We start from the raw sequence: 23,494 nt of genomic DNA, 5'->3' as shown, positions 1-23,494 counted from the left end.
TTCAAACAAGGAATTACAGAAAGTAGCATTAAGTCATTGGTGGAAAAGTTAGATCCTTTAATGCATCACTGTGAAGTGCTCTGTCACTTTCAGCTCCACTTTAATTATAATCGCTCCCTACCCACCTTGTCAGTTTACTACTTTTTGTCCTCTTCAATTGCTTTTGTCAACAATCACACAGGTCCCTGTGTTTCTGTCCCTCTTTTTTCTAGGATATTGTTTCCCCAGACAGCTATTAAAGCCGGGTGCTGACTGTTAAGTGCTCACACTCCTGAACATGTCAGTTTTCCCAAGGCAGTGTGGTGTGAGCAGTCAGCACTGACTACTCTTAGTAGCAGATCATCCTGCTTTATGTGTCAGGGCATTCCTCAGAATGGGAGATGCTTTTTTGCAAGTGCTTGTGTAAGGTAGAAGAATATGATAAACATGGAGCAAACTCACAATGAAGTTGTGATCCAGAGTATGGAGTTTCAGAAGAGGCTTTATGCTAGATAGAAAACCAAAAACTGCCAGTTTTATTAATTTAAACTCTATTCAAGTCGTATAACGTCTTATACTCATGTATCTTTAGATTTTATTACATAAAAATTAACGTCCCAGTCTCTAATACTATCAGAGACTGTAAGAAGCACTGCCTCAATGCTGACCTGCAGGATGAGGCAAACTTTCATTTGAGCCACATATGCCGAAATGATATATAACTTCGGTCCATCCTGCAACATTCATAGGTACACATTTTCCACCTTCTCTTTTTAGAAAAAAAATGTAATGGAAAATTATGATGTAATGCTTTTATCCAATGAGTAGCATTAATACTTTGACTTCCACTGTTTCTATTGTGCTCTGAGCTGCAAAGTGTAGTGAAGATGAGTTGCTCCCCCAGTGTCTTGAATCCATACTCTGGTATAGTTTCTAGCTTTTAGAAAATAATGGTGCAGCAAAAATCAATTCTAAAAGTGTTCTGTTATATGGTGGGAATGCAGTTGAGGCGTAAGAGGCATCATTAATTCAATCTGTATCAGGAGTTACCGCTGAAACACAACATCTGTTGAATGGAATGTAACATAGCTTCCCCCAAAAGCCATCCTGCAAGAATTCCATATTTGTAAATAGTTCTACTTGCCAGAAATGTTCTATCTTAGTGATAGAACATTTTCAAATTTCCCCCAAGAACTTGGTAGCTCTTCCAAAGATTATCTGGAGGACACCTTTACCAACATCTTAAAGGTCAAGCAGCTAACGTCAATTGCAAAAACCTTTATTGAAAGTGTTTCAGTTTAGTGGTTGTTATTAGCATTTATTTTGTTAGTTTTATTTTTTTCTTCCTCGTCAAAATGTCAGATATTTTCAAGTGAAAATATAGTGAAATTTGGCTCCTGATGTTCATAACAGACAAACAACCTCGTGTCACATAAAGTGACGTTGAGCCTTTAATGTAGTCACACCAGGAATCTCCAGCCCAGAGTTCATCATGTAAAAGCAGATGCTGAAATTCAGGTATTTTGTCTTGTGTACATTCATTGCTATGTATTAGTAAAGAAATGACACAGATTCTGATCATTTGTCTTGCGATCGCAATAAAATAGTTCCAAAAGCAGGCTTTCACTAAGTAATAGTTGTTTTAATGGACAGCATTATTCCACAAAGGCTCTTCTGCTGGGCAGCCACCTCCTGACTCAGACGGGACTGTGCCTTATGCAGGGGAACCAGGCTGGAGGGAGGGAAGAGCACTGTGCAGATAAGGCCTGCGTGCTCCTCCATCAGCAAATCACCAGCAGTTTGGCTGTACTGAAAGCAGAGCACAGTTAAGAAGACAGTCCCCGTTTTCATGTGTTTCTAATTTACTTTCAGAATTTGTTTGCGTGCACACGTGTGCGTGCTTGTCTGCAGTCCTGGCTGAAGGGTGAATTTTGGAGCAAAGCCTGAGGAAAAACCTTTGGGTCTTTATTTTATTTTAATTAAAAGCATATTTTGTATGTTTTATGTAATTTGTTAAATCATTTGTTTGCAAATATTATTACAGAATACCACAATTAAAGACAAAATACCTCTTGATACATGACACTTCAGGTTCTAGGCATGGGTCCCAGTGCTGTACTGCTTCTTCTCCCTGATGTTAGCAGGATTGCCCAAGTCAGCTCACACAGCTTTGGATCCCCCATTGCATAAAGCAAATAACACTTCACAGGGATGCGTGGAATTTAATGGTTATGCATCACTTTGAAGTTTAACTAATTTTTTAACCCAAACTGGGGCTGTTTGATACTTGGCACTGCTGGGATCCACCCACATGATGACCTGCAGCAATGTGCTGTTCTGTATCTGCTAGAGCAAGGCACTGCATGACCAATGGCAGCCACTTCTCACAGAGAGCTGGTGGGATCTGAAGTACAGGAGAAAAAGGCAAACTTATGCATTCTTTACAGCAATTTTTGGTTGGCTGAGAAGGTTAAGAAGGAGCTATGCTCCACAATCCCATTCCAGTGCAGGAAAAAGCCATTAGTTCAGCACAGCACTGAGGACAGGCAGATGAACGTTCCCTCCTGCAAAGCTGGATCATCCTGGGGAGATCTGCCTGCAGCACCTGGAGGGCTGCACACTCAGATGGAATGTAAAGAAGATGGCGTGCCTCAGCTCTGCGCTGCACACTCAGCTTCCTGAGTGTGATCTACGTGGGATTTCGAACTTGTCCTCAAAGAAAGAAGTCACATTAAAAGCTAAGTAATAACATACATTTGTTAGGAATATCTAGGCACATCATTTCTTCATGTTTCAGTTCTGCTTAGTCCATGGTGCACTACAAGGGTGCAGCTTCAGAACTGTTGTTTGCATGGGGACACGTGGGAACAGCCATGGTGGTAACACCTTCCCTGCAGCACTCAGAAGCATCTGGGTGCTCGATGCAAAGCACCTGTACTGCTCTATCTGCCTTATTCTCACAGTTAGGTGGGTTTTGGTTACGCTAATAAATGATGCTGTGGTGCACATGGAACAGGTTGGGAGCTTAGAAAGAGATCCCAAAGGCAACATTGCTAGAGTGTGCTATGGACCCCACTGCTGTGTGCTCAGGTCACAGGCTCGCCTTAATCCTTTGCTGAGTCATGGATGTGGTGACTTCTCCAAATTTTCCTCTCTGCAAAATGTATCACTTTCCTCTCAGTGCAGTACACCTTTTACTGGTGGAGTTTTGCAAGCTGAGAAAAAAATGCCAACACATTGTGAAGGAAAAATAATATAGATGTTTTTTTCCACTGGAATAATATGATAATAACTTTCCTGCACTTTCAAAAACAACTGGAAAAGCAGAGAGAAACTAGAAAAAGTTCCCATGGAAAGGTTCCTGCTGCCTGTGTGTTCAGGGGATAATTCACTCCCACTGCTGTAGTGCAGAAAATACATTGCACGGTCAGTTCTAAAGGGCAACTGTGCCTCCAGCACTGAGAATACATGAAGTATCAATAACTGACCTTAGTTTGGGTCAACATTCAGTATGCTAAAAGAATACATGAAAAATATACAGATCACACCGATGGTAGTGAGGGGCAGGCTGCGGGTTTTTTCAATAGCCAGGTTTCAGCCAACACGTGCTGTGTTAATCACGGAATGGCTTGATATGAAAGTGACCTCCAAGCCCATCCAGCTCTAACCCCCTGGCACGGGCTGGTGCCCCCTACCAGATGAGGGCCCAGGGCCCCATATAACGTGGCTGAGTGCCTCCAGGGATGGGGGCACCCACAGCTCTGAACAGCAGTCCTAGAGCCTCACCTCCCTCTGAGTACAAATTTCCTCCTAACACCTAGCCTAAGTTTAAAGGCACTGCCCCCCCTTGTCCAATCGCTATCAGGCCATTAACTAACAGATTTAGCTCAGACTAGCAGTCTCTCACCTCCCAAGCAATGCCTGATTTGGACGGCACGGCACGGCAGTGCTGTGCCTCAGTGTTTTATCTCCTTCATCATCATCATCAGCACCCACAGAGTGAGGAGGGAATAAAACTGAACAGCACACCTTTAGCCAGGCAGCAAGTACAGTGATGCTGTGTCTGGCAAACCTTGTTAGGAAAAACAATGCACATTTTGAAAGTAGGTAACTTCTGCAGGCTTTCAGAGCACCATTTAGTCGACGTCTGGGCACGTTTCTTCCAGCGCTGCATTACCCTCTCAGGGCAATGACGCCTCGGAGGTTAACACGCAGCACACAGCGGCACTTCGCCTTTGGCCTTCGGGTTTGCGCTTCCCTTGGGGAGCAGCGAAGAGCTGCTGGCGTGTGAGCTGCGGGCTGCACGGCGCCGTGCCGGGACACGGAATACACACGGCTTGGCTACGGGGGTCGGTGAGAGCGGTGTAAAAGCGGCCGAAGTAAAACTTCGTTATCTGAGAACGCCTTTTGTCTCGTAGAAAAAAAAAAATAAGTGAGAATGCTTCCTGCAGAACGAAACTTTCTGACACTTTTCACACCGAGCGGAACAGCCCACGCGTGCAGACGCGCGACGGGGCAGACCGTGCCGCGCTGCTCCTCGGTGCGGATGGCGGCCGATCAGCCCCCGCCCCAATGATCCGCGGGGCACGGAACGGAACGGAACGGGGGCAGCGCCCGCTCCCGAAGCGGCCCCGAACGCAGCCCTTATTCGCACCGCTCGCGCTGCTCAGCGGGCAGCGGCACCGAGCAGGCGAGGGGGGGAACGCAAAAAGCAACAGAGCGCCGCGAGCGCTGCTGCTGTTGCTGCTGCTGTTGCTGCTGCCGGGCGGGGGCTGCGGGGGGCGAGGGGCGCGCGCCGCATTCCGATGCGATGAGACACGCGGCCCCCGCCCCAGGGCCCAGAGCCGATGGCGCCGCGCTGCTCCCGCCCCGCGCGGTCGCACGGCCGGAGCCGTGACCCAGTGGCCCGTGAGCGGCGGGAGCCGAGGCGAGAGGTAGGGCCGGGACCGGCGGGGCGCGGGGGGGCGTCCCGGCCGCAAGGATGCGCTGTGCGCGGCGCTCAACGAGTAGCGCGGTGCCGCTGCTGCGCGGTGCCCGCAGGAGGCGCGGGGCTGTCCCGGGCGGAGCAGCCGATGCACGGACGCCGCTCGCGGTCCGTCGCGGCGGAAAGTGCGAGGAGATCCCGGCTGAACCTCCTCCCCCTGGGGATCCCTCCCGGAGGCCAAATCGGCTGCCCCGAGCGCCATCCTCCTCGCTCTGTCCCTCCTCGCTCTGTCCCTCCTCCGCCGACCCGGCGGGGCGGTCCGCACCCGCATCCCCCGCCCCCGTCCCGCCGCGGTAGGCGCTCTGCTCGCTCCGCCGACCCGGGCAGCGGCGGGGGCGGCCCCGTCCGGCAAAGCTGCGCTGGGGAACACGGCTGGAGTCCCCGGCGGTCCCGGGAGGAAGAAGAGGATGCCGGGGCTGTGCTGAGAGGTGCGTGCCCTGCCCGCCCCGCTTTCGGCCATGTTCCCGGCCCCGCTATCGCACCGCTCCGGGATCCCCTCCCTCCGCCGGGGGTGCTCGAGGGAACCCCATACAGCAGCAGCCTGGGGCGGGCCGCCCTCATTCTACAGCCCTTAATCGTTACGGTTCCCCCCGCGACTTCCGTTTTAATTTTTAGGGGGGGTTTGCCCGTTGTGACTGCTACCCGGGACCGGGGCTGTGCGCTGCGGTGTTCCTCCTGCCTCGGGGCTGCACGAGCTGCTGCGGACGGTGCGGGACAGCGCGGTGTCTGTGCACCAGTAACGGGGTGCTGCCTGCGCTGCGTTTCGGCTCCGGGCGCTGCTGGGATGCCACCTGCACAGGTGGTGCGGAGGTGGCACCGAACTCTGCTAAAAGGAGGTACAAGAGCTGGCGAGAACGGTACAGAAATGAATAGAAAGTCCGCTGTGCTTCTAAGAACAGTCGAATGTTTGTTGTTTATTTGGTGAGGCGCTCGTGTGAAGAGCAGAACTAAGCCTGCTGTTGTGTTTGTGTGACAAAAGTTTGCTAAGTATTTGAGTCCCGTCCGTTTTATGTACTCCTGTGTTTGAAAGGGGCTCAGAGAAACCACCAGTTGTGCGTGGAAGAGCCAAGTAGCCATAACTGCAGAGCAGCCCCGACGTGTGGTTTAAGTCACGCTTCCACACACAGATAACAGTCGTGATCCCTGCTACCTCGTCCTGTGAAAGTTAGAAGCAAACAAGTGGTGTGTGATTGGTACAACACCTGAGCAGATCTGGGAGCAATCAGGCGAGGCGAAACCAGAAACAGATGGTTGTGTTCTGTGTGTTAGGAAATGCTTCGTTGTTTTGAGTGGCCAGTAAAATAATGCAGAAATTCCCAAGTCATGAAGGATCGCATCCAGTCTGTGCACAAGGTAGTGAAGATTTGCTGAAGTCGTTCTTAGCCATGCAGGCAGTTTATTCGTGTTCTGCCGTTGCTCGGAGGTATTAATCTGGTGCGTAGTAATGAGCTCCTTTCTGTTTTCACACGTGCTACAAAGTTGGTTCTTAAGACTCTTTGTGGCCTCAGGGTGCGGTTCCTGTCCGTCCGTTGACATTGATTCAATGGGATGTATAGTGACTGATACAAGTGTGTTACACCAGGATTCTGACCAGCTGCTAAAGAAAAAAGAAAGTGAGGTCAAACTCTTAAGTTTGAGAAAGGTGAAAGTGTCGCTACAGAATAAGAAGCTTCTGAAAACTTTACCTATTGGAAGTTATAGAACATGGTCATAAAAGAGCAGATGAGGTAACTGGAGGTTTGGGACATTTCTAAGATGTGGAAAAGAAATTCTCTGTTTTAAGATTGTGCAAAGTAATTTGATGCCTGCTTGTAAGAATCTGCAGAAGAAAGTATTTGTTGTGTCAAGGGACTCTTGTGTTTAAGAGGAATAAAAATATTGGGATCCAGTGACTAAAACCTGCGCCAAAATCCAGAATAGAAGAGGTGTGTTCATGAGGGATAGTGATGGTGCTACAATGGCTCTAGCTTGAGATAGCAGCTCTTTTGGAGAAGAACAGCTGTAATTTAGCAATAGTTCTTGGATCTGAAATTTAAAAAAAAAAAGAGCTGACTTATAAAGGAGGCAGGAAGTAATGAAGTAATGAAGCTGTGTCCATGATTTGCATAGGGATTTTTCATTGCAGATTGTTAAAGGTGATTTGTTTTATTCAGCTGGGCTTACCTGCAAGTTTACAGGAGTTCTTTATTAGTTGGAAAGATGATAATCTTAAAGACAATAGGTTTGGAACAAGGTCTGTTTTTCAGTTCTCTGTTGTTCAGCACCAACTACAACATGGATACTGGTTTATGACTTCAAACTCTAAACTATAAATGACAATAGTGGTACTATTAGCAGTAATTCACTTTTTGGTTTGTATACTATTGGAAAATTTGGGTGACTCCCATGGGAATGAATCCCGCAGCTCCAACATGGGCAGACATGCTGCCTCACCTGCTGGCTGTGCAGCCACTCATGGTCTCATTTCAGCACGCCCTGTTGAAAGGTGGCCATACCTTTAGTATGCAGCCTGATTAATTCTTAAATAACGCTTTTCATCGTGGCTTTGGCAAAGAAGGTTGTTATTAGCGTGCCAGCTTGAAATCCATGGTTTTCCTTAGGTTAATTTGGACCTTTCTTGAGCTGCCTTTAATCGCCTTTAGCAGGGAGCTGCCACACATGTACTGGGGGACCTGCGTGGCTGAGTGCGTGCTGCAGGAGAGCAGTGCCGCTTACTCTGCATTCTGCTCTGTTTGTCTTGGCAGACCTGTGCATGTGTCTGCTCATGGGTGGGGTTTCCACAGTGGAGGTTATGCCAGAGATTGGTCATATTTCACTCTCTCATTTTTGAGCAAAACTTCTATCTAGTGAACTGAGATTTGTGTTTAAGAGTTGAGGGTGAAGCGGTGATGGTGGTGTTGGGAGCTCTTGTATATATGTCCCCCTATGCCCCCCACCCTCCCACACACCTCCAGCCTTGTTCTCGAGTTAAGGAATTTTTATCTTACTTGAAACATTGGAATTAATTTGTAGATACATCACTGTGGGAGGAGCACCTTTCCTTAGTGGTCTCATACACTCTGTTGTGCTGACATATTTGTACAAAATGTAATGAACGTCACCGATTCTAAACTAGGCCATCCACAATACTCTCTTCTTAACTGCCTGGTCATTCATAAATAATCCACATGTTCCAGTGCTGTGTCTGTTTGCCATTGGTTGCTGAAAATGGGTACGCTATCTGAGCGGGAAGCCCTGAGCTCAATGCTGTGCTCTGTTCCCCAGAAGTACCCTTCCTTTTGGTTCCCCCACAGCTCTCAGATTTACAGGCTGTTGGAGACAGAGCCCCAGGTAGCGCTGGCCTCTGTGACAGCTTAAATTCTCACGGAGCCCAGTAGAACTTTGAAGCAGAGAGGTGTGCTCTGCAGGGCTGTATACAGACTGTCATCTTCCGCCCCCAGTAGTCTGAGGCACAACTTCGTAGGTTAAATATGCTGTCAGCTCTGGGATACTTTTTATTTTACACTGCTATCAGTAATTAATAATGTGGTACAACAGTTTAAATGGAACAGTGCATTTCTAAAAACTGAATGTATCATTAGATTTTTTACTTGCTATACCACTTTATAAGTAACTAAAGAAACTGAAAATACCAGGACGTTTCATTTTTGATTGTTCATATTCAGTTTTATTTTATTTTTTAAATGGGACAGAGAAAGTGGAGTGTAAAGGCAGAGCTACCATTTCAAAACATTTATTTTTGGCGTAATGCTTTTATTCTATTAGTATGCACAAGTGCTGCATAACTGGCATCTAATAATAGTATGTTTTCTTAAACAGATGAGTCTCCAGTTGCATTGACCTTGCCTTGTGTAGTGGGACCTTGCTGTCTGTAGTTTCAGACAATGCTCTGATGTGAGACCTCTCCTCCCACAGTATTTTTCTGCATCTGTGCTGCAGCATACAGCAAGAATGCTGCCGCTGTGATCTCTGGCATTTGAGGTTTTCGTTACACTGCATCTTCTTTCTAACTTTTTAATAATGCATTCCTTTATTCCAAATACAAAGCTCTGTTGCTTGGAGTAGGTGACTTTCTTTTTGTAGCAGTGTGGGTATCTTTCAGCAGTATTAATTGAGCTTGGTTTCCCTTTGGAATGCGGTGAGATTAACAAGGGTCATGCAGCTGAGGAGCTGCTGCTTTCTCGGATGCCAACGATTCATGTTAAAGAGCAACCTGTAGGTTTCCTCTTGCAGAACTTCCTTGTTGCAAATGCCTCCTTTTAAGTTCCCTCAGGACTGCTGTGGTTGATTTTGGATTACTGCTACCTACCAAACTGGAGGGGAAAAAGAAGACCCCATGTTTTAATATCCAGGATGAATTGCCTTCTGAAGATGATGTTCTGTTTTTGGTCTTGTTTCATGTAGCGTTCATGCTTTCAACACTTGTCAGAGATGTATTTCTAACCAGTTAGTTCTTCAATTCATGCATAAATATATATTATAGTTGTTATTTTAGTACATTTATAATCCAATTATTTTGTCAGCGGGCATAAATTTCCAAGAACTGGTTGATATCTTTATAAACTTTTAGTAACTAAATTTCACACTTCTGATGATTTTTAGTATAATTGATCTTCTGTGAAAACCTCTGTTCCTTCTGAAAGCTGTGGGAAACTATACTGTGGTGTTCCTCATGTATAGTGCAGGTCTCTGCTCACCCTGCGTGTGCCTGAGTTATTGCAGGAGGCTGGTGGGCCAAACCTGTCTCCCAGTTCCCTTCTGTAACTCGTGGCCACTCATGAGCTATGCTGTGGGCTGCTTTTCTGTTAATGTCTGGCACCTGGCAGAGGTGTTAACAGTGCCAGGCAGATAATGCTTCTTGAACTCGTTCATATTGCGGTACTTTGCATTTTTTGGATGGAAAATACTTCTTAGTGAGGCTCCTTCAGAGCCCTTGAAATTTTTCACTGCAGCTGATACTTTTGTGAATGGTCTGTTGTTTGCATGTTTTCCCCAGAGAACAAAGTGGGCATACAAGAGGCAGAGAACCTTACATAATTACCTTTGCTTTGTTCCCATTACACCGTTTCTTTTTTACTTCTTGGAAGTGAGTTTATGGAAGAGGCAGTAGAAGTAGGTGCTATAAAATCAAACATACAGCTGCTTGTGATGGAAATATTTTAAACTGAATGCGCACTCAAGATGTTGCTGCTGTAGCTGGTTTGAATATACATTGGTTCTTATTCTGTGCTTAAAGTCAGCAGAACATAAACAAGGAGTCTGTGATGGTGGTGAAGGTGGTGATGTTCTCTCAATAATCACAGTAGATAAGTATGAAGAAACATATTAAAAAATGACATCAACACGTGTCATTAACTAAAACCTCCAGACTGTCCTGCTTAGAGACATTATACAATGCCAGTAGCCTGAGTAATTTAAATAGATGAGACAAATTGTAGGGCTTTTTCTTTATTTCCTTCATTTTCATAGGATGAATTTGTCAAGTAGCTATTGCTGTGTCATAGTCTGTTGTTGTATAACAATTCTGCAATTATCATCCAAATCAAACATACTAATCTTCTGAATGGTCCTGAAGCGTACCGGTATGCAGTATGTAGACTCAGTGGTTCAGTTCCATAACTGTGTGTTTGATTTTGTTTTCCTTTTGTTTGTTTTCAAAACGATCTGTTCTCCTTGTGAGATACGGAGGGCACTTCTAAAAAGTGTTGCTCAGGGCTCCCTGCACACCAGTAATCCCTCCAGTTTCAGATTTTGCTTCTGTTCTGCATGCTTTCCAGTTTCTCCATGGTGCCAAATCATGAGTCCTTTTAAGCAGATGCTACTCAGGTGTGGTTGATACTAGTGTAGAGTGACACCCATTGATTCTTTTATTCTCGGTACTTTTGGTTTGACATAACAGCATGTGGTATTAGTATATTGCCAGTTGTACCTCAGGCTGTGATGAGTCACAGATTGCTTTCCACAAGAGAAAATTCAGTGGTTAAACGCTGTCAGTTCCTGCAGTGTAAGTTCAAGTGCATGAAGTGATGAATACCTCTGTTTTCAGGGTGTGTTTCTGTGACCCATGCCTCAGCGGGCATACGCTTGTGTTACTGCAGAAGCTGTGTACAAAGAAGGGATCTGATCTGACACGGCTCACCACACATCCAACAAGTATGTCACTTAGCAGCCCTGCTCCCATTCTCCCCACAGATTTGTCAGCGTCTCATCCAGCCCAGCAGCTCTGCTTTGCCTTTCCCCCACTGTAAAGAGGCTGCAGCATTTCTGAAAATTATTGTATTATTGTAATTTATTGAGACAGGAAAATTGGACAGGTTTTTCTTTCCTAGGCATGAAAACTGTATAACTGTCTGTATACCTGACGCATACCTAAAAGTGCTTTCCCTCCCATAATTTTGAAAGCATGGGCTTTTCTCTACCATGTTCTAGAATCCTGCAAACCTTCCTGTGTTTCAGGTGAATGGCTTGTGGGATATGCCTCTGTTACAGATGAAGTTATAGAACGGTTAGCGTAAAGATGTTATAATTCAGTTAATCAATCAGTTTTAAAAGTATCAGCTTTTACCTCATATTTGAAATGTCATAGAATCATAGATTCAAAGAATCATACAGTCAGTCACTCTTTTATTTGAGTCAAAAAGTTTCCTTATTTTGTATTAGGTCAACTTTATGACTTTTGCAATTCTTCTAAGCATGTGTAAACCTTGAGTCTGTGCTATGTCTGTCAAGGTATTTCTGGTTGGATTCTTCCAGCCTCTGTTAGAAATTGTATTAGTTTAGCACAAATCCATGCCAGCATCCAACATTAGATGCTGCTGTTTTTATTGCATTACTTATTCCATGTTGGCAGGAATACGATGTGTATAAAAGCAGTTTTTGCTATCCAATTACCTTTTGGTCCCCCTGTTAAAACAGATTTCAGAGATAGTATTTCAGGATCCCACTGCAGGGTTTGAAACAAAAAATATTCATTGATTTTTATTTCATTTATTTTAAGGCATAGGAATTTAAGGAGAAGGGTCCATTTTACTTAAGACAAACTTCCTTCTTGATACTTATCCAGAAAACATTTATAGGTGAAGATGTAGAGTTGAAACTTGTTTGGGAGCACAGTTGAATCCTGGAGTGTACTGCTCAATTGATTCCATTCTCATCTAGCTTTCCTGAAACCAGATGTAAGTTGAGTATATCCATATAACCCTCGTACCAGAATGTTACATTCATTAAAAATCGAGATTTGATGGCTAGTTCTGCTATACAGCAACAGTATCAAGTTAATACTGTTCCTTCCTGTTAGTGTGGAGCAAGTATTGTCAGCTACCAATCTAGTTGCACAGTTAAAACTTGATACTGCCTATATATATATAGTAATGGAAACATTTAGGATTTGTTATGGAGACAGAACATACTTCTTATAAAATGTTAGTTTAGGGCCAGGGGTAAGAAGGTCTTATGAGTCTAAGTTATTAAATGTAATATTTGTCTAGTGGTCTGCTGGAATTTTCGTTCCAACAATTCTGAGCTATAGCAAATGTTTTAGTTTTACCTCAATTTGTGTGTAACTCAGCTATCAGCTTTTGAGGTGAAACTGTTTTGCTTGTTGTGTTTATGCTTGTGTAGCAAATTCTATAACTCCCTTTGTATGGGAAGTTGTTGATCACAGCCTGAACCTCTGATTAACCACGTGATGCAAACGATGGGTCAGCTGTGGGAGCACAGGTGAAGGTAATTCATGGTAGGGGTGGAGCTTGGCTCCACCTCTTGTAGATCTACTTTAAGGGCTTTCCACCACTAAGGCAGAATCTCTTTCTGGAGATTGCTCCTGTGTGGAGTTTTGCAGTGAGCCTTGGCATTGGTGAGCATTTGTTGTTTGTCTTCTTTTCTACATAACCTCTGGTTATCTGTCAACTTTACAATTGTACAATTACAACTGTAAACCTTATATCTTAAAACTGTGTGATATCCTGTGTAATAGGAGGTGTATTATCAACTGAGAAAGATATGAGATCTTTTTATTTTAATTTCTATAAGGCAATAGAAATATCCTGGAAATCAGCAGCAATTTAGAATGTATGTGGACCTATTCCACTTCTCCAGGATCAGGAAATGGTAAAATTTTAGATTTCTTTGGTAGAATTATGAGGGTAATCTGCGATACTAGTCAGCGAATAATGCTTGCAGTTGAATTTCATTGTTGTGGTTTTTTTTTTTTTTTAGACACTCCAATCAAGTCCATTCTAGGGCTGTTGGTTTCATTATGGAAACTGTGTTAGCAGCACCAACTGTTAATGCACTGACTTCCAAATCGTTTTCCTCCCTGCTCCTCTGAAGTTAGTTTGGATTAAAGATAATAAATGTGAAACCTTGCCATTATTCCAATTTTCCTGTTGTTTCCATAGCTAAATGTTTTATTTTTAAAGACTGTAAAGAATACAAGTAATTATACAGCAGTATGACTAGGGACATCTAGAAAAGTGGTGTGTTTTCCAAGGCTCAGTACGTGACTGTAGGAATTAACGATACTGTGAAGTCTGGGTAGAAATTAATTCTCCATACAATTTGAACTGTGATTCTTGATTTGCAGGCCAGGTTCGGTAGTGGTTTGCAGAAATAAACAATTCCCTGGACAGCAGGCCATAAAACAGGTCAGCGTTAAAATATGCAGTAACATCTTTCAAATGGCTGTATAGGCTACTCTGCCTGCCTGAATTCTTTTGCAGAATCCAGTTTGTTAGATACGTTTTGAGCTTTGTTACCTGAGGCATAGTTTCCTATGAAAGGAAAAAGCAGTGGCTTTTCTGGGAGTCTTTGTGGCCGCCCACCAGAAGGGCAATATTTGTGTGTTCTCTTAGAATTTAGAAATGTCATTCTGATTTGGCAAAAGCTGCCTCCATGCCTGTGTCCCCCACAATATTTTTGTTTCTCCTACTGTTTATTTTGTTGTGCAAGGTGATAATGTTTAACCTTAGTGGGCAGTTGTCTCAAATTGGATAGGTACATAAAACTTGTTCTTAAGGCTAATAATTCTGAGGCCAGAAGATAACGTACAGCAGTTACCATCCGGTGCAGCACAGTACCATCCCGTGTAACAGCTTCTGTGTAGCCCTGACCTGTGTCTCAGTTGAGTGCTTTGTAGAAAGCTGCTTGGGTTTGTTTTACAAGTTAGTGGGAGAGCTGTAGAAAAATTTTGAGGAAGGTAAGCAAGGAAAAACTATTTGGTATAACAGCATTTGAATTATAATGGCCAATAAAGTTTCTAATTTGTATGTGACTCATTCTTTACTTTAAACTTATGTGCCTTCCCCTGACTTGATGTGGTGCTCTGATTACTTTTCCTTTGTTTCATAATGCCATTCTCAGTCTTCTGTTGGCTTTTCTGTTTTCTCAAGCTCTAAGGACGCCACTGAGAAGAGCAGAAAGCCATTAAGAAAAAAGAATAAAAACAGTTCTAACTTACATTTACCAAAATTATTTTAAACATTTCTGGGGCATTTAGATTATTGATTTAATCAGGTCAAAATCCTGATAGCCTCTACCTGGTAGTCTCATGTTTTTCCCACATTACTCATCGTGCTTACAGTAAAGCTCTGTTCCATTAGGAACCATATGCATCCCAGTAAAGGTTTTCAAGTTTGAATTGAGACAGAAACTGTCTCAGCTCTTGGCCAGCAAATGCAAATAAAGTTGGCTGCATTCCCTTTACTTGCCAGAAAAGCAAGAAATCTGGGGCCCTTCCTCCATCAACAGAAAAGGGAAGCTCTGATCTTTCTTCGTACGGGTTTCGCACATGTTGATTCTCTGAGCTAATCTTGGTAGAATTTGTCAGTCTCTTTCTTGCTAGATGTGGCCCAAAGCCCCCAGGAAAACAGCTGTCATTTGCAGTGAACTCATATGGCTCAATCTGTTCTTTCTCTCGTGATATTGGTGTGACAGTATTTCTTTTTCTAGTTAGTCTCAACATATCATTATAAAATGCTATCTCTGCACTGATATTATGGTGGGTTTGGTTTGTTGCTTTTTTTTTTTTAATGTTGTTTGATTCTGTTACCGTTACTACTAAATCTTACTTTGTTTTTAAGAGTATTTGATGTGCATGTAAATGTATAACTGAAAGATATTTTCGTTATCTAGTCTGATTGTGTGCTGAAGTGTGGGCAGCTCCAGTATGTTTTCTTACACACAGAGCTTTAAAACTTTCAGTATCCAGATAATCTGATGGCGCATTAAATGGTGCGTAGCAATATAAGATCATGTCAGATGGAGTATGAATATGAAGAGAAAAGGAAATCATCAGTGAAGTTTAGGCTTATTTTAATATATACAGGTACATTTAAAAATGATAATTCATTATTACCCAACTTTTATCTAAGATGTTAAAAATCAGAATATTGAATTGTACAGTGATAATTTCTGAAATTTATTGCTAAATATGTTCTGTGCTTATATGTATTATTAAATGACAGGAAGTAACCAAAGCAGTGATGTGGAGGTTCATATCTGACGCAAAATAATAGTGCTGCACTCAGAGTATCAGGATTGTGATCTGATAAAGCTCTGCACTGCTCTTTTTCTGTTTGTTAGGCTGTCACTCTAAGAGCTCAGGATACAGTTTAAAAGATGAGTCAGCTGCAAAATTTACTCTTCATTCTCATTTTCAGTTCTGTAAATTTGGTCTGAGCTCTGACATTCCAAGTCCTGATAGCTGCAGAATCACAGGACTGTAGGGGTTGGAAGGGACCTCTGGAGATCTCCTAGTCCAACCCTTTCCCCCTAAAGCGGTTTTTTTGGCTTAGAGCTGCACCTTTTTACTGCTTACCGAAGAGTAGCAAGGTGTCTCTTTCTCACCACATTACAGGCCTTGGGTGGATGCATTTGCTCTACAAAAGCCACGTGAGTTCATTGTTAACAAGGATTCTGGAACTTTACAAATTTATGAGTAAATGTGCCAATCGTTAATTGATCTCAGACTTCTAAGAATTGGTTTGTGGCTGCAGAAATACAAAGAAAAATGAAAAGTTATTTTGTTAAAAAGGTAACTGTTATTTGAGCTGTGCATGAGGAGCAAACAGGTTAACTACGGTGCTTTTAGTGTATTCTTAACATAACTGCACTTTAGTATATATTGAAGTGCAAAGGAACACACAGTCCCTCCTCTGTGTGTCTCCCGCCCCCCCCCCCCCCCCCCCCCCCCCCCCCTTCCCCTTAGAAATTACATGAAACTACAGGATGCACTGATCTGGCAAAGATCGCAACAGAAAAGGTATGTGGGAGCAGGTGACTGTTTTGAGGTGTGGCAGTAGCATGCCTAAGAGGACGAATTAAGAATACGTGATTTGAACTCTCAGGGGACAGGTTAGTCTGCTTTCATTTACCTGTGCTGCTTTTATGTGTTTGCTTTATTTTATTTTATTTATTTATTTATTTATTTTACATAAGTCATTTACTGTTATCCACGAACTCTGTTCTAGATTTCTGCACGTATTACTTTCCTTGTGTATGATCTACTTCTTCCTTGTTGGCTTCTCAAGGTCCAAGGTCCAGTGGGTAGTTGGAAGGGCTGGTAAAATTAGTGCTGCAGAAGGTAGCATTGTTGAGTTGTCATCCTAAAACAATTTCTCTACTTGTTATCAGTGAATTTGACAGGCTGTGGAATGGAGCTAATACACATTGCATTAAAAAGTGTTTTGAGATGATTGTTTTTATTCTGTTTTGAAACATTGCATCCAATGTTTTTGTTGTAGGCAAAGCACTGTTACCAGCATAAGCCGTTTTTTCTTTTTCTTTATTTTTTTTGAAAACAGTGTAGATTACAAGATTACACAGACCATTAGTTTTGATTGCTGCCTTGCCTTTCCCCAGGGATCTCTTTCCATTCCAGATATTGCTTCATAACCCCTTCAGCTGCTTGCCAAGCTCACTGATCATTCCAGCCATCAGTTCTGCAGGTGAAATTTGGTATCTAGTGCACAGAGTTCTTTCCTTACGTGAAACCATTATTGCCATCTTGCACCAGAGAAGCCAGATTACAAGGCTTGAGCTACTCTTTATCTTTCAGTTTGTAACCCAAATATCAGCCTGATAGTGTTTGGTTGCGCATTTCAGAATAACCTCCTCATCACCATTCTTGGCCTTCCCACTGCTGGTGACGTACAGATATGTTATGTTCAGTGAACAGTTTCACTACATCATAGATTTCCTCAAGTGCTTCTTATCATTTGCCATGAGAACACAGTTCTAGCTAGCAGTGAAGTCCAAGACCTTCCTGGAGCTGCAGGGGAGGGCTGTGGGAGGACACATGGGTCTATCAACAGATCCTGAGGGCAGCGCAAGCTGGTAGTTGGTCTGATGTCACTCTGATGAGCTTGGTCAGAATGTCAGAAGTAGTACAGAACAGGGCCGTGTTGGCTTGAGATGCAACTCAGCCTGAGCTGGGGGATAAGCCTGAGCTGAAATGTCTGGTGGGACTGTGGTGTGAGTTGTGGGTGCAGCTGCTTGCAGCAGCTAAGGGCTTAGGACACCTGGCCCCGCTGCTCTTTCTGAAAGATAGCTTTGATGAAACTGCCCAGGTTAACACTGTCTATCTTTGTGTTAGTTGTAGCATTGGTTTGTCATTATAAAGCTGAAGTAATATACAGAAAAAGTAGTTTTTATCTCCATTAACTGTAACAGCAGAAATAACCTTGAGTATTTTAGCATGCATGCACTAGTTCATTTTCTTTTACAGAATTTATTGTGGTTTGTTTCACTGGCTTATTTAAAAGTGGCATTCCCTTTTTTTGCTGGATCTTGAGGTGTACATCAGGCATATGAGTAGGCATTCTGAGATCCCTTTGGGCTAAGTATATTAAGTAATATGTTAACAACAAGGGTGTGCAATCAAATGGATGTAAGCTAATCTTTCTGTTCAGCTGAGAAATTTTAGCTTGTATATGTAACAGTCATTTAACATAATGTCTTATGTCCATGTGCCTAGGTAAATTAGAACATATCTACTATATCTAGTTGAGGGAAAAGAACAGCATTCCCTAGTAGCATTTCCAGATTTTAATGAAGCAGTGTTGTTTGGATATGGGCAGATTCTCTGGCACAAACCACGGCTTATGTCAAAATAAAAAAGGGTGTTCCAGAGAAGGAAGTGTCCTTTTCCAAGTTATGACTGCATTTCTAGCCTGGTTTCTTATGGAAACGACTTTACAAAGTCACACTGTGTGTCATTATGTCTTTCCTGCCAACTTTTGAACTTAGCCTGTAGCAATCAGTTTCCTTACAAAAGTGCAGCTCTCAAGGATGCTAGATAACAGATTTCATATTGGTGTTATTCAGGTACAGAAGTTCTGTAAATGATCTGGCCGTGAAGAGGTTGCTCTGATGAGAGTTGACCATTGTAAAAAAGCAGAGGATCTGGGTAGGAGGGAATTCTTAGTAATATCCCAATTGTAAGAAACACTTTAGTTAGAGCAGGCATCTCTTTAGATAGCTTAATTATTCAACTTAGAGAAATTTGCAGAAAGCTGGAATTTGCTCCTTTTGGAAGTAACTGAGGTATGTGATGCTGTGTTTTATGAGGTAGCGTGTGCTCTACAGGAACATCAAGCATTCCCTGAAATACTTGTTCATTAAGTAGCGAAGTTCCTGGTAAAATTAAAGTTTGCCTTCCATTTATTCAGCTGAAAGAGTGAACTTTTAAGAAATGTAACAAACTTAGAGCAAGTGATTGTTTGTGTGAGATAAGTATAGAATTAGCTTGTGGCACACATTCTTATCCCAACTAACTATATTATGAAGTCCAAAGTAGACTAAAGGTCTGGGATAAAGTCCCATCTTATCAAGGGAGAGGATTTTCGTGCTTAGAATTCCAAATTCTTACTATTCATGAAGCAAGAAGCTTGACTGTACTACCCAGGAGTGAGTTGCTTTATGACGGCTGCACTTAACCTTAAGCAAATGTTCAACTTATCTTTTTCTCCCAAAAGAAAGGATGAAGCCCAGGTGTGCAGTAATAAGTCATTGGAAGTAAGTAGGAGTTTCACAAGCAGATGGAAATACTTAATAGCCTACTTCCATAGAGACTTGGAAAGATAACCAAGAAAAGCAATATACCCGCATTTGTTTAGAATGGATTCAGTAATTCACTGCAATTATTTTGAAGATCCTCAAATAGAGGGTTGCATAAATGCATAATAATTATATATGAAAACATTCTACCCTGGTCTTCAGAATTGTCTCCTTCAAATAGCTTAAGCTGTTAAAGAAATGGAGGCAGCACTTAGAGTGTGGAAGTTGCTGCAAACATAGAATTTTCTTCATGTATAGTTCCATTTATCTTGGAAGGAATAACAGTGTAAAGAAACTTCCTAATTGTCATACGTAAGTATAAATGTGTAGGTAGACAATTGAACACCTTTTTTTGTTACAGATTATTTTAAATTTTATTTTAAACATATTAGGATTCCAGTTTTAATGGACTTTTATTATAGTTATGACAGCTCAGCAGTAATATATTATTACTCAAGTAAAATTTTTAATAGGAGTACTGTAGCTTAGCACAATGTGAATAAAGGTGTTAGTGGGGTTTATAGAAGCTAAACTGTAGTGATTTAATGCATTTCTAGCAAGCCATCAGACTTTTAGTAGTTAGAAGTATTTTTATTACGGCTTTGTTCTGTTCTCATCACATAGCTAGAATTACAGCTACTGGTGTACATGCAGGACTGTGATGGAGGGGATAGTGAGAAAGCCTGAGTGCTCACATGAGAAAATGCAAGCTAGGAACCTGAGAAGGTATTTTTGTTTCTCATTGTGTGACCTGGTTTAGAATAATTTTAAAACTTCAGCGATATGATAGTGTTCTTGGTAATGTACTGTTATATTCTACTAAAATAGGTCTCTGCCTCTTCATACCCCTTAAGAGCATGACTTTCCATTTGGCAGAATTGCTAAGTGATAGGAACGCTACGTACCAATGGCACTTTATTCTTCTGGGACTAGATTAAGGAATCATAGAATGTCTTGAATTGGAACGGACCCACAAGGATCATTGAATCTAACTCCTGAAAGGGGATTGCCAGAGCTGGAGTTTCCTGCTGGAGGGCCAGGGTTTTCTGCCTTATGATGCTAATCTCTCTGCTACCCCTTTGGGACAGGGGAAGGTGAGAAATAATAGTGCTTATATGGTCTCAAGCATCCTTACCTTGAGCTTGAAGTATTGCTTTGTTACAAGCTGCTAAGCCAGGGCTTGTAGATTCTGAGAATTAATGCTTGTTCTTGCAGTATCCGGATAAAGAAATGTGCTGCTGTAGAAACCAATGTGCATGTTTCTTTCACTTAGACAGCTCTGCAAGGAGAAGCCTTGCTTGGAGGTGTAGATGTTGCTGTATACAGAGCTTCGAGTCTGGCTGGCACAGTGTCAAGTCCCAGCCCTGCCCTGGTGTCTGAAAAGCTCAGCCTGAGGTTGGGCTGGTGGCACTAATTTCTAAAAGCTTGAGAAAACTGATGTTGGCAGACACTGTCCTTTGGTTATGGTGATATCCATGAAAACATCACCAATGGAGGGAGTATACCATGTTTACAACTAATACTCATTGCTGTAAACAGTGAACATTTCAAGGTGGCAGATTTTGAATCTGATAACCAGATTTCAGAACAATTATGTTTGCATGCAAGTGTTTTGTTTTGTATTAACATTTTGAGTCCACAGAAATGACTGACAAATGAAAGGAAATACATGCAATTGATCTTCCCAAACTTATTGCTCGTATTTTAATGAAAATCATTGTTGTCATTTATATTTTAATGGAAACACCATTTACAGTGTTTTTAAGGTGATTTGTATTTGAGATTGATTGTGCACAAAACTCCTCTGCTTCCTCTTCTTTCTTTCTGCTTGCTGGACTTCCTATGAACCCAATCAGTAGAAGATCCTTCTGTTATTTTCCAAAATATTTTACATTAGCGAACAACTGTGCTTCATTTACTGAGGAGAAACTGCATAAATTGATTGTGAAACCACATGAACGAAAAAGTGTACATGGAGAACTTGGGAACTTGTTAAAGCATAGAACAAAGATTATGAATGGTGGCATTGAATCCAGAACCACAGAATCCTCAGAGGTAGGCATAGCCTTGAAATTGGATGATAGCTGCATTATTTCCTCATTCAAAGCTGTAGGCGTTTCAAAGGATTTGACAGAATGATTATTGGTTCTGAAGTCTGCACTTATCAGTGCTGTGAGAATGTCATTTGGTGTTCACTGAAGATCTGTGCAAGACCTGGGGGTGGGCCGGAGTGAATGAGGCAGTTTTGTCTTTAAGGATGTATATTACTAGATTTAATTAATCCCCTTTTTAAAGACAGAGCTAATTTTGTAGAGGCCTACTTGAGATAGAAAGAGACAAAGGTGTTACTTGGCCTTGTCTTTTTGTGCTGTGGCCAGGGCACATCTTCCTTCATAGTAGTTTAGTTCAGTGCTAAACCAAAGTTAAAAAGAAACTAGGAAAAGGTAGTTTATTCAGACACTGGGAAGGAGTGTTGGGGTTTCTGGTATTTTCACGCTAAAAAGACACTCTCTAGACAATCTGTAAAGTTGGGTAAGAAAGAAGTAGGGAAATCAACTATATGGTCTCTGTGAATTTATTGAAAATATTAAGTAAAGCAAGAGAAGTTCTGAATCTTGCTGGTTTTAGATGAGAAGGCCTCTGAAATATCTCATCATTTTGAACTAATTGTATGTCATGATGTGTATTTTCCGAAGAACCCATATGCTTAAAGAAAATATTAAAGAGAGAAAAAAAAAAAGCAGATGTACAGTGATTGAATTATGAAGTGCTTAAATAGAACTTCCCTACTAAACTTGTCCGTATTAGATCATGTAAGCCTTGAAGAGCTGAGGCTTGAAAGGATGTCAGGAAATCCCCCTGTGCCGAGGCAAAATTAGGTGTCAGACTCTTAACATCTCTCAGTTCTGTACCATCAAAGCTTATTGAGTTTTCTGTAATCTGACTTGAATGTTTGTAATGGCAGTGCTGACTGGAACCAGATCCAGCAGATGCCACCTGAAATGTGTTGTGAGCTTTTGGCCTTTGTTTAAAACTGTGTAAAGACCAGTTAAATGTGATCTAATGCACACTTAGTATTTGAAGGAAGGGATGCAGGCATAAAATACGTCTTCTCTGTGTCATAAATCTCTTTTCCTGCCTTCCTGGATCTTTCCTTATGGTCTCGTCTTCGCTGTGTTTTATCCTATTTGTTAGTAGTAACTTAGCTGATTTTACTGCTCAGATTTTTATGCTTATGTTCTGGTAGATTTATCTTTAGGATGTATTTTGATAACTAGTTAAAACTTTCTCAGTGCGAGATGCTGCTTATACATTCTCGTATTGGTCCTGGATTCTCCATGTTCTCCCTGCTTTGTGCTTGGACCATTTCTGTCAACTCATATTATGATGTGAGTGGCACCAGATGATTGTGATTGTGGAGTCATTTTTTGTTGGCTCAATATGTTTATTCCCTTCCTTAAAGGAGTTCACATTCAGGAAATGGAAGATGCTTTGTTTAAGGTGATAGGGAATGAGGAACCAGATAATCTGGTTGGAGCCGGACAGTTAATTGTCTTACACCTCAGATTTCATTTTCAATCTTGTCTTTTTTTTTTCTTCTCACATACTTGGCATGGTTGCTTTTGATTTCTTATATCTTGAAATTCTGATGTACTGGCCCTTTTTTCTTCTACCTGATTTTAAAAATTTCTTACTGTTATTACTATTTCCTGTTTTTCTTTTTGAATAAGCATTATTTGTCTGCCTTTTATACGTGTTTGATTGCCAGTTGTTCTGTGCTCTTTGAATACTTTTTTTATAGATTCTACTACTTTCCCTTTTCCTGATAGGACTTAGTGCTCTGAAATCCTTTTCATCTGCTCAAGACTGTTTTCAGAGTCATGGAAAGCGTGTTCCAGAAATACTTGGTTAAAGATGGAGAGGGATAATCTCACTTTTAATGGTTAGTCATGCATTTCAGATGTGAGGACTCATCAGAGAGCTGATGATGAAATTACTGCTTTCAAGAATTAGGTCATTTAGCATGAATTTCAAGTAACCACCAAACAAAGTTTACTTAAGTGCATGATTTCAGATCTATAAAGAACTGACACTGACAGCAGGATGAACACAATCACAGGATCTCTCAGTGCTTCTGCTTGTACAGAAACTGGGGTTCTGTAAAGAAATGCAGCTTGGAGCTGGTATCTGGCAGGAGCTTCAGATTCTGCCTGATGCAGTGATGAATGATGAGGCAGTTGAGGCTTCACCATCTGGCACCCATTTGTGTAGCTTGAGACATCTAATACTAGATCATGTTTAGATAAGTATTCTAGAAATTAGAAAAAAAACCTCTCTAACTTGACATGGGTATATAAATACTGTTGTTCTTTGAGATTTTTTTGCTGTTGTTGAAACACAGACACTGGTGGTAAATCTGAGGTTCAGCACAATGTTTTTGTGCCAAGTAAAATGTTGTTATAACTTGCTTCCAAC

The 23,494-nt window shown here is 42.0% G+C and overlaps 1 protein-coding gene across 4 annotated transcripts in view; it reads left to right on the top strand.

Moving 5' to 3' along the window:
• Positions 1 to 5,219: 5,219 nt before the first annotated feature.
• PLCE1 (phospholipase C epsilon 1) overlaps positions 5,220 to 23,494 on the top strand; it is a 144,025-nt gene continuing 125,750 nt past the window's right edge. For all 4 annotated transcript variants that reach the window (XM_015867102.3, XM_085555158.1, XM_032445620.2 and 1 more), the window contains exon 1: positions 5,220 to 5,391. The gene's annotated coding sequence lies outside the window, so the exon portion shown is untranslated. The remainder of the gene's footprint in view (positions 5,392 to 23,494) is intronic.

Source organism: Coturnix japonica, chromosome 8 (genome assembly GCF_054131305.1).
Source record: "Coturnix japonica strain WE chromosome 8, WE-NBRP24, whole genome shotgun sequence".
NCBI classification, from domain to species: Eukaryota; Metazoa; Chordata; class Aves; order Galliformes; family Phasianidae; genus Coturnix; species Coturnix japonica.
Note: the sequence above shows the minus strand (reverse complement) of the source record. Positions and strands in the feature narration are given on the sequence as shown.